General features: G+C 39.0%; 1 long non-coding RNA gene across 1 annotated transcript; it reads left to right on the forward strand.

Moving 5' to 3' along the window:
* The first annotated feature begins 1277 nt into the window (after nt 1-1277).
* On the forward strand, nt 1278-1779 carry LOC108367988 (uncharacterized). The gene is made up of 3 exons (XR_001848316.1): nt 1278-1401; nt 1455-1692; nt 1754-1779. It is a non-coding gene; the product is annotated as an uncharacterized LOC108367988 (long non-coding RNA).
* Nucleotides 1780-9991: the final 8212 nt, after the last annotated feature.

A 9991-nucleotide genomic window follows, 5' to 3' on the forward strand; every position in this document is an offset into this window, starting at 1 on the left:
AAATCAATAGCTCCTAATTGCTTATACAGTTGGAAAATATTTTTGGCGTTGGTAACAGCCAGATTAATATTCTATATTAGTACAAAAAGAAATTTAAGATTGTCCAACTATGTTCATTAAAAAAAAATTGCAGAAGGTGAGTGCACTTTTCACAGATATTAAAATCCCGAAATTTGGCAATATCTTAAAAACTGTTCCATTTTCTCATATCCTGATTTCGAAATCGGATTTATCGGAAAATTTTTCATAAAAATTTTCCATTATAATGTATATAAAAATGTCGCAGGTCGGACAATTTCTGCAGCCCTGTAACTTATGTTATTGTTGACACCCCGAGTGCGTTCTAATGTGAAAATTTTTTAATCCTTTCTCCAAGCCCAAAACAAATTACATATCGTTGGAAAGCTTAAAAAATAAGCTTTTTGGCAAAAAATATAAAGTGTTCAAAAAATGTTTGTACTACTTGTCGAATTTTGCTCCATATACAGATAAGCTAAAAGTACGATATTTTAATTTCCCCCCGGTAAAAGAGGTATAAAAACATTTTAGGGTTTTGTTTTCTTTGTCACAAAATTTTACCAATTTTAGGGTTTTAGCATCTTTCAACGCGGGTTTACTTGAAAAGTATTTGTAAACATTTTTTTACGAAACATATAATTTTGGAATCATCATATTTATATTTTTAATGTCCAGCAGTACATGTTAAGGATAAATATGTATTCCCAGCCTTAAACACATTTTTGTTTTTTCAGTGAGAGACCATAAATTCTTCTTCTTCTTCTTTTTTGGCCCTGTAACCGCCTAAGCGATTTTGGCCGAGTTCAGCAAAGCACGCCAGTCGTTTCTCCTCCGTGCCAACTGACGTCAATTGGAAACGCCAAGTGAAGACAAGTCCTTCTCCACCTGATCTTTCCATCGCAGTGGGGGCCTCCCTCTTCCTCTGCTACCACCAGCGGGTTCCGAGTAGAATACTTTCAGAGCTGGAGCGTCGGTGTCCATTCGAACGACATGACCAAGCCAGCGGAGCCGCTGCATTTTAATTCGCTGCACTATGTCCATATCGTTGTAAAGCTCATACAGCTCATCGTTCCATCGTCTGCGGTACTCGCCGTCGCCGACGCGTAAAGGCCCGTAAATCTTCCGCAAAATCTTTCTCTCAAACACTCCAAGAGCCGCCTCATCGAATGTTGTCATTGTCCAAGAATGATAGAATACAAAGATTGCGCCGATAGGGGTGCAAAAATTTTTCGTTCTGCGCATCTACGTCATAATATAAAAGTTGTTGTTGGCGGTCTGTCAAATCGCATACAATTTCGACGAAAAAAAGTAAATATAGCATAAAATTTAGTTGAAAGACTAAAATAAAACAATCTGGTGGCAATTTATTGAATCGAGAAGACGGTAAATTTATTTTGTGTTTCTTTTACATTATTTATATTATTATTTTATTTCAGGTAGTGAGTAGGGCGTTCAAATAAAAATTGCATTCTGTGGCCGCCGTTGCGCTGGCAAATGGAACGAGTAAGATTTCCAAATGAAATTGAAGCCACAGCAAATAGTGCATAGCTCCAAGGCTTGGAAACAAATATAGAAGCTATACGATGCCAGAAAGACTACAGAGAATCGAAGAGCGCTAACCAGGAAACAGCGTAAAAGGGCCAATTCGTTGAGCAAGGGCGTGCTCATAGCATGGTAAGTAGCATCTGCGACAATACATTACTTTTTACTAACTTCCAATGCGTACTTATTTCAGGAAATACAATGCAAACGGTGCCAACAACCAAACTGCCAAGGCATAAGCAAGAAATTTTACCTGAAACTGTGACGCCTGCCCACAGCATCAAATAAGGATATCGTTCCAATGAAACCCAATATTAACGACGTATTTTGACGACGATGAACTCTTTGCGAACGCTCCGGGTTTTCATCACCGTGCTTGTAAATTGATGGCACGGGGCCTCGTTACAACAATCTTCTTTTTGCATAACCTTAGAAATGTTTTAAACACTTTCATTAATATAAACACAATAAACGAAATAAATAAACATCCTACCCACTTCAAACTGTAGACTATTTTCAAAATCTTCACTTGCAAAGTGATGCATGCAAATATAGCAAGTTTTAAATTGGAAATCCTTGCTTTGCCGGCAGAACTGGATCCACTTTTTCCTAAGTTCTGGATCTGAAGGAAAAGTAAACAAACTGCACTCTGCCGCCGTTTTTCCACATTTCGCAACTGCGCACTTCATTTTACAACGTTTTTATTTTATAACTTTAACAAAAATATCACAAATCAATACGTTTTCCTCGCAAACCAATACGTTTCCCTCGCAAACCAATACGCTTCCCACCAAAAATTTTATATTATGACGTCAACACTCGAACAGCTGATTTGTAAACAAGAGTAACGGACCTGCGCAAAGCGCAATCTCTTTATTCTATCATTCTTGGTCATTGTCCATGCTTCTGCGCCATATACCAGCACGGGCATGATGAGTGACTTATAGAGCGTGGTTTTCGTACGTCGAGAGAGGACTTTACTCCTGAATTGCCTACTCAGTCCAAAGTAGCACTTGTTGGCAAGAGTGATCCTGCGAGGATTTCAATAATGACATTATTATCGGTGTTAATGCTGGTTCCCAAGTAAACGAAATTCTCTACTTTCTCGAAATCGTAACTGTCAACAGTGACGTGGGTGCCAAGGCGTGAATGTGCTGACTGTTTGTTTGATGACAGGAGATACTTCGTCTTGTCCTCGTTTACCACCAGACCCATGCGCTTTGCTTCCCTATCCAACTTGGAAAAGGCAGAACAGACTTCGCGGTTTTTGTTACCGATGATATCGATGTCATCGGCATAAGCCAGCAATTGCACGCTCTTGTAGTAAATTGTTCCTGAGCGGTTCAGTTCTGCAGCTCTTATTATCTTCTCCAACATCAGGTTAAAGAAGTCACATGAAAGGGAGTCGCCCTGTCTGAAACCCCGTTTTGTGGCGAACGGATCGGAGAGGTCTTTTCCAATTCTGACGGAGCTGGTGGTATTGCTCAACGTCATTTTACACAGCCGTATGAGTTTTGAGGGTATGCCAAATTCAGACATAGCGGCGTATAGGCAACTGTTTTAGTGCTGTCAAAAGGGGCTTTAAAGTCGACAAATAGGTGGTGAGTGTCGATCCTTTTCTCGCGGGTCTTTTCCAAGATTTGGCGTATTGTGAATACCTGGTCTATGGTGGATTTCCCAGGTCTAAAGCCACACTGATAAGGCCCAATCAGTTCATTGACGGTGGGCTTCAGTCTTTCACACAATACGCTCGATAAGACCGTGTAACCTATGCTTAGAAGGCTGATCCCGCGGTAGCTGGCGCGAATGGCGGGGTCACCTTTCTTGTGGATTGGGCAGAGCACACTTAAATTCCAGTCGTCGGGCATGCGTTCATCTGACCATATTCTGCACAAGAGTTGATGCATGCACCTTTTCAACTTCTCGCCGCCGTACTTGAATAGCTCAGCTGGCAGGCTGTCAGCTCCAGCGGCTTTGTTGTTTTTCAGCCGCGTTATTGCTATACGTACCTCGTCATAGTCAGGCGGTGGAACGTCGACTACGTCATCATCGACTGCGGGCTCGGGTTCTTCTTCTCCACAACTTTCCGTGCTGCTACCATTTAGTAGGGCAGAAAAGTGGTCCCTCCATAATTTAAGTACGCTCTGGACATCAGTTACTAGGTCGCCATTATTGTTCTAGCCTAACTCTCTGGTAAAATTTTCGAGCATTCCTCCTGTCGGCCAGCATTTCAAGCTCTTCGCACTCACGTATTTCTGCCTCTCTCTTCTTGTTGCGACAAATACGTCTCGTTTCCCTCTTCAGATCCCTATAGCGGTCCCACATAGCGCGCGTTGCGCCCGATCGCAGCGTGGCCCTGTAGGCGGCATCTTTTTTCTCTGCAGCTTCCTGACACTCCTCATCGTACCAGTTGTTCTTTCGGGCTCCCTGAAAACCGACTACTTCTTCGGCGGCGGTACTTAATGAGCGGGAAATGTGGTTCCACTGCTCGCATATGTCGGTTTGTTGAAGAGTGCTCTCTGAGAGCAGCTGTGAGAGTCGAGTAGCGAAAGCGCTGGCTGTCTGTTGTGATTGCAGCTTTTCGACGTTAAGCTTTCCTTGCATATTTGGGCGCACATTTTTTGCTGCACAGAGGCGGGTGCGTATCTTGGCTGCAACAAGATAGTGGTCCAAGTCGATGTTTGGGCCTCGGAGTGTGCGTACGTCTAAAACACTGGAAGCATGCCTTCCGTCTATCTTAACATGATCGATTTGGTTTCTCGTTTTTCGATCCGGAGACAGCCAGGTAGCTTGATGATCTTTTTATGCTTGAACCTAGTACTGCATACTACCATGTTTCGGGCCCCGGCGAAGTCGATCAGCCTCAATCCGTTGTCGGTCGTTTCGTCGTGGAGGCTGAATTTTCCGACGGTGGTTCCAAATATCCCTTCTTTGCTCACCCTGGCATTGAAGTCGCCAAGCACGATTTTTATATCATGACGGGGGCAGCGCTCGTACGTGCGCTCCAAGCGCTCATAGAAGAGATCCTTGGATGCCTCATCCTTCTCTTCCGTCGGGCATGGGCGCAGATGAGCGAGATGTTGAAGAATCTCGCTTTGATGCGGATTGTGGCTAGACGCTCGTCCACCGGGGTGAACGACAGTACTCGGCGACGGAGTCTCTCTCCCACCACAAATCCAACTCCGAATTTGCGCTGCTTTACATGGCAGCTGTAGTAGACGTCGCAAGGCCCCAGACATTGTTTGCCTTGCCCTGTCCAACGCATTTCTTGGATGGCGGTGAGGTCAGCTTTTGTTCTTACGAGGACATCAACCAGCCGGGCAGAGGCACCTTCCCCATTAAGGGTCCGGACATTCCAGGTGCATGCCCTCAAATCGTAGTCCTTTATACGTTTGCCGTGGTCGTCATCATAAGGGGAGGTCTCATCCGGGGCTTTGCCTTGCTTCTTCACTGGAAGTGGTTTTTACGTGGCGGGTCCCAAGCCCAGCGCACAACCCATTGCTGGGACAATAAATTATAAACATTTATCAAACATTTTTCTACATTGCAAACATTAAAAAAGAACTCATCAATCCCAAAAACAGTGAGATAGCATAACTTAACAGATTAGTTTTTCTTGTAAACGGTTATGTTAGACTTAATAAGATAAACTTATATAGTTATAAGTGGGCAGTATCACGCCCATTTTCCAAAATTCCATAATAATGTTACTTCTTTTCAAAGGATTGTTGTGATTAACAATTTTGAGTACGAAATTACTGGCCTTATATTTCGAAATATCGAAGTTTCAGCATTTCTGGAATTAACCGTCTTGCTTTTATGTGGCAAGTACGATAATTACGCCGAGTTTGGTACAAATTGATAGAACGGTTACCGATATACACATGTGCAATCATAAGTGGGCGGTGCAACGCGGTGCCGCACCCATTTTCCATAAATTTGTTGTCGAATTATCGTGTGAACAGACAAACGGACGGATGGACGGACAGATAGTCACGGCTTAAACGTTTTCTTTTTTCATTCTGAGAATTTATGTATACATCCCAGCAAAAAATCGGTAATCGCTGTTAGTGGTAACGTGTTCTAGAAGGCATAGCGTTATAATGCCTTCGATTTTTTGTGCTTGGTTTAGGCATTGCCGGTAATGCAAAGTAGAATGTCCCACAATATTTTATTTAGTTCGGCTCTTTGTTTCATTTCGGGGAATGCAAAGTAGAATGTCCTATAATATTTTATTTGTTTCGCTTCTTTGCTTCATTTTGGGGAATGCAAAGTAGAATTCTGCATCGTAGTCAGCTGAAAAATAGAATGAATATCCAAAAATTCTTTTCTACACCGTTACTTTCTGTAGAAATTTGTCTCGCATAAAAATCATGTTTTGCTTTGATCAATTTGCAGCGAAGTTGAAGTCAGTCAATGAAGCGAAGTACAAGTGTGAAGAAGTACAATTTTAAGCTTAATTAAATATGCATGTATGTACATATCGATTTTTAAGTAAAATCTAAATACCTAAATACATACATATGTATGTATGTATAAAAACTGATTTATAACAATTTTAATGTTTTAAGACAATCTTTATTTTCTGTTTTCAATTTAATATAAATAAGTATGTACTTATCTAGACATTCTACATTAGTTTCTCTGTAAGACGTTCTTTGCCCGCTTCTCTGGATTCGGTATATCCATGCGTTCTCCCTTCGTTCGAAGGTAATGCCGTGGGTAGGGGCTTCCGCCAAAGACATGCCCATGTTAAAATAAGGCCTTCTTGAAGCGAAAGGGTAAGCAATTTCAATCGCCTAGCTCGTTTCCACTTTCGTTTCTGTGGTAATCGTGTTTTTTGCTGGGATTTGTCTATATCTATCTTGATTCGTTTTGGCTGTTACAAACATCTGTTATGTGAACAAAGTTATTATACCATTGTGCAAAAGTGCGCTTGGGTAAAATGATAAATGATAAGTATAAAAAGGTATTGTATTATTAAATCAAAAGTAAAAAAAGTAGTTCATTGACGAAGAGGGTTAAGTATCTATCGCCACAATCCCTCCCGGCTACGCCACTGTGTACATGTAGGTATGTATATAAATATATGTACATATATACTCAGTGCATTTAACATAAGTGCACCAAAGTCTTCTACCCCCGCAGTATAACTGAAAATCGAATAAATCTCTCTGGGCGGCCATATAATTGACACCTACTCAAAAAGCATGTGCTTTAGCTAAATGAAGTCGTCATTGTTCGCTGGTGTCATTGGACGGTCATGTAATTTGTTCTTGCTTTAAATTGTATATTTACGTGACCACAACTACATACACCGGCCACTAATTTATGCACTGTCGCAACCAAATAACAATAATTTCATTCAGTAAGTGTGAAGGGATTCCGTCTCAGACCGTCCGCCAATATATATGCCAGAAAGAATTAGCAGACAGAAAATATAAATGGTTTCCTTATGTTTGAGGACAAACAACATGTTTAAGCACTGGCTGCTTTATCTCTTTTTACATTACTTCTATGAAACTGGTATTCAGAAGTTATACGAGTACATGGGTATTACAATCTACATATATATAATTGCTCAGTCGTACGACTTGGTTAGGGCGAACTGAAGCAGTTTAAGAATTAAGTTATACATCAAATTAAAGTGCAAGCTACAGTTGCAGTTGACCGTGTCACAAAAGCAAAACGTTGCAGAAAGGTCGATAGTGAGCTGCGTAATCTATTGAAAATTATTAACCATTTTTCCGTGGAATTGCGACTCGGATTTGTATTATTCATAGTTTTGAAATATATTTTGCGAAAGCCAGAAATAGAAATAGCTGAGATCACTTTCTTTTTGAAACACATAGGATATCAATGTACTGAAAGGGTTAAGAAAGCTTTAGTGTAAAAGCGTGATACTTAATGACTTTTACCATGAAACGGCGCGAATTTTAAGTGATTATTACGTTTCAGACTACGACTTATAAAGCCTTTGGATGGATATTGTGAAAGGTTGGACTATACCTTAATAATTGCTGTTTTATTACGGCCCGCTGTACGAAGCTATAGGTAGAGAAAGGCCCTTTAGTAACTTAAAAATTATTATGGGGTATCAGGTCAGATTAATTTTTGTCTTTCACGAAGTTCTTTAAATAAATGTGTAGCTAAATAGTGAAGTATATTCATGAATATCACGTTTTATGTTTTACTTAGGTTTAAGTACTTAATATCTACAAGTATTTCTTTAATGGATTCACGCGCATTTCGGTAGGTTATTACTAGTTAACTTATATTACGTAATATAAAAAATTTATTAACCCTAGAATACTAACGTTCGCCTGTGAAGCGGAATGAATTCGGTTTCCGCGCGATATTTCAGGAACGCTTTTAATGCTCAAAGTAAACGTTCGCGCCAACTCAGCTTAGCGCTGTACGAGGCTGTTAGCAAAGGCACATTATACAGTATATATATATATGTATATGTATATGGTATATGTATATATATACGGCATATAATACTACTTGAGTGAAAAACGCAGCCTATTATAGGTCATCAGATGACCTTAATGTAGCTCACGTAAGATTTTAAATTATTTCTCTTGCAATAAAAACAACAAACCTTTTTTTCAAATTTAAATTAATGTTTGAATTCTGCAGGATGTCGCAAAGTTATTTTACGTAATTGTTTTCAGTTTAGAAAATATTGATAATTTTTAGTCAAAAAGGTCACGAAATGTAACAGAAGGGTTAAGGGCACAAACTGGCAACGTTAACCAAGTTTTCGGTTCAGTGATCGAAGATATTATGATTATTATTATCTAAGCGGTTTCCACAAATGCTTAACCCTAGAATACTAACTGTTGGCGGGTGAGCAAATAAAACACGTATTTTGAGCCGTAGCACGTATATCGGCTTTATATTCGACAATTTCAATGCTTTGATACGTTTGTGCTAAAATCTAAGATTTTACATATAAGGAATCCATTTTTTAATACATTTCAATATGAATACTTACACTTGTGCTCCTTGTGGATGGATGTTTCACGCCGCCAACGAAAAAAGGAAAGAAAAACTTAGCGCGATCAACTTGACAGAAAGAGCGCTCATGTCAGCGGCTGAGAGACATACATCCGCAAGGTTGCAATTTATGGTACAAATTTATTAAACTAGAAACTTAAGGCTGCACAGACTTATTGCGCGCCAACACTAACCTTAACTTTTATTCCTTTAATACTAACGTTCGCCTGTGAGGCTATTTTGAAAAAAAGTACAAATTCTGTCTTTCTAAAACCTTAAATTTGTTTAAAAATGGGCTTAAACATATTTCATATGTTTTTAAAGTAAAAAAATAAAATAATTTAATAATTCTTTTAATATTGATAAAAATAATTCGTATTGAAAATAACACATATTTTATAATCTTTTTGAAAGGGGTCATCTTAAAAAATAAAACATTTAAAAGCGAACGCACTCATACAATCCATAAATTATCTTAAAGGTATTCGTATTTACTTTCACACTTAAAAGGAATTAGTTGTTTATCTTTTCTATTGTGACCTGTACTTAAAAATGAAATCGACTTTTTTGTGTCAGATTGGATTGCAAAATTTCAGATCTTTTACGTAAAGTTATTTGAATAAATCAAGCAAAAGGTTTGAAATCTTAAGAAAAAGCAACTGCTTAGTTCTTATTCATAAGGCGCATTCACTGAAATCTTCTTCTGAATTGTTCTCACTATCGGTTCCATTCAACGATATTTCATCCAACCATTTTAGAACTTGTTCTTCATAGGAACCCCTCTCGAAAAGAAAAAAAAATATTAAGTTCAAAACAGAAAATAGTCAACAAACATGTTAAAAACTGAAATAAGTACAGCAAACAAAATTACCTTTACTACTAACGTTCGCCTGTCAGGCATGTCGGCGTCAAGAGGGCAGGGGCTCAGCCGCGCAAGGCCACTGTATAATGTGCCTTTGCTAACAGCCTCGTACAGCGCTAAGCTGAGTTGGCGCGAACGTTTACTTTGATGATTAAAAGCGTTCCTTAAATATCGCGCGGAAACCGAATTATATATACATATATATATATATATACACATAAGTATACATATATATAAAAAACTGTAATTATAATTACCTAAACACATTTTAATTTACATACACTGAGGGAAATAATGCGTAGTAAAAATGAATATTTTATATTTGATTATCGTTTAAAAATGTTCGTATTTAAAAAAAATATTTTCATACAAAATTTATTACGCACGTATTTTTTTACTGTTCACATCTGAGTACCCTGCAAAAAATGGGACTAATCCGGGATGGCTCCGGGAGCAATCGCAAAGGAGCATGCGACTAATACCACTTTTGATCTCTTTATATGGAATGAACTGTTCGCTTTTGTTCGAGCATGTCCTATGAAGAGACTAATTGTTCACCTTTATACC

Source organism: Rhagoletis zephyria, unplaced genomic scaffold (genome assembly GCF_001687245.7).
Source record: "Rhagoletis zephyria isolate East Lansing unplaced genomic scaffold, Rhagoletis_zephyria_1.1 Rzeph_scaffold_02907, whole genome shotgun sequence".
Classification (NCBI taxonomy): Eukaryota; Metazoa; Arthropoda; class Insecta; order Diptera; family Tephritidae; genus Rhagoletis; species Rhagoletis zephyria.